A 1,406-nucleotide genomic window follows, 5' to 3' on the forward strand; every position below is an offset into this window, starting at 1 on the left:
CCCCCACCCCTCTCCGCTCTGGTGCCACCCCTTCCCGTGGCGGGGTCCCCCTCGTCCCTGCAGCGAGGAGGGGTGGGAGCAACCCCCCTTTCCCCTCCGGCTCGTGCGTGGAGCTGCAGGGTGCGAGGCCGCTCTCGTAGCAGAGGGCTAATGGGCTGCTTGAGCTGTGGTTGCAGCATGTTGCCTTCTCCCTCCCCCAGGTTGTTGCCCTGGGGAGCTTTTCCTTCTTGTACTTGCGAGGCGTTGCTCGCTGTTGCTTTGGGAAAAGGAGAGAGGGCTGTTTCTGCTTCTTGATGATGCCCAGCCTTTAGGAGGGACTGAGATAACATGAAGACCCAAGTCTTGAAGGTGGTGCAGAGCCTTCATCTGAACGTTCGTTATAGCTATCTTTTCATACAGCCTTTTTATTTTCACCTGCTGTCTGTGTTGAAGCAGTGTGCCTTAGGCTTAAAGGTATTTTTATAAGCCCATGCTTCTTTTGGTTTTGATTTTCAAAAGGAGGCCTTTCTCATGTAGTCCTTGAAACTGCACTTATTCATGTTTCAATTCTAGAAAGGGTCAGATGGTTCATGCTGCCCATCTTGCAAGTTATTTAACCGTTGCAGCATATTTACATTAATTAATGCATATTAGTTTTTATATGGGATATTAAAAAGCAATATTTTTCAATTTAAAGAAATCCCTAATAGTTGGAATTGGAGCACTAAAGATCCTTTAAAGAAGGATTTGACTGTCTTAAATGCCTAAGAGATGAAACTGGGGGGCAGTAACTGAAAGAACTTGTACTTGAGAAAGGACAAGTTTTGTTTTAGGAAGTGAGTAAGAGGAAGTGATCTCAGGTTGGCATCACAGAGCGTAATCCACGTGTGCGGTGGTGGTTTTTTCTTTTAACAACTTATTTGTTCATTTTACAAGCACTGATATCTTGGCCTCACAAGGGAGATCCTTGACTGTCTTCAGCGTGTACTGCAGCATATGGGAATTGTGAAGGCGAGAAGATTATTTATGGTGATTGCCAAGATTGAGGAGAAAGGTCACATCACAGAAGCAAATACCGTTTGCTTTTGTAGGTTTTGTTGGGGGTGAAGAGATGAACAAGTGGAGCTGGATAGACTTGAGACAAGAGACTTTAACACTAAATAATTTACGATAAATGATGGGGGGGAGCAATAGTCTTCTATGTATTTGTGAGTAAATCATTATCTGTATGTTGATTCGAGCCAAAGACTTTTACAACTACTTTTCACGTTTTTTCATCGAGTACCATATAGAGCTCGCTCTGTCATTGTGCATAGAAAACATGCCCGTGTTTTGCTCAAGATACCATCCATTTTTTACCTATTACTAGATAAAACAAGTCATAATAACTAGGAAATCCGTCACCTCTTTCTTTTGCAGTTTATAAA

This window comes from Aptenodytes forsteri, unplaced genomic scaffold (assembly GCF_000699145.1).
Source record: "Aptenodytes forsteri isolate BGI_AS27 unplaced genomic scaffold, ASM69914v1 Scaffold55, whole genome shotgun sequence".
In the NCBI taxonomy this organism is placed as follows: domain Eukaryota; kingdom Metazoa; phylum Chordata; class Aves; order Sphenisciformes; family Spheniscidae; genus Aptenodytes; species Aptenodytes forsteri.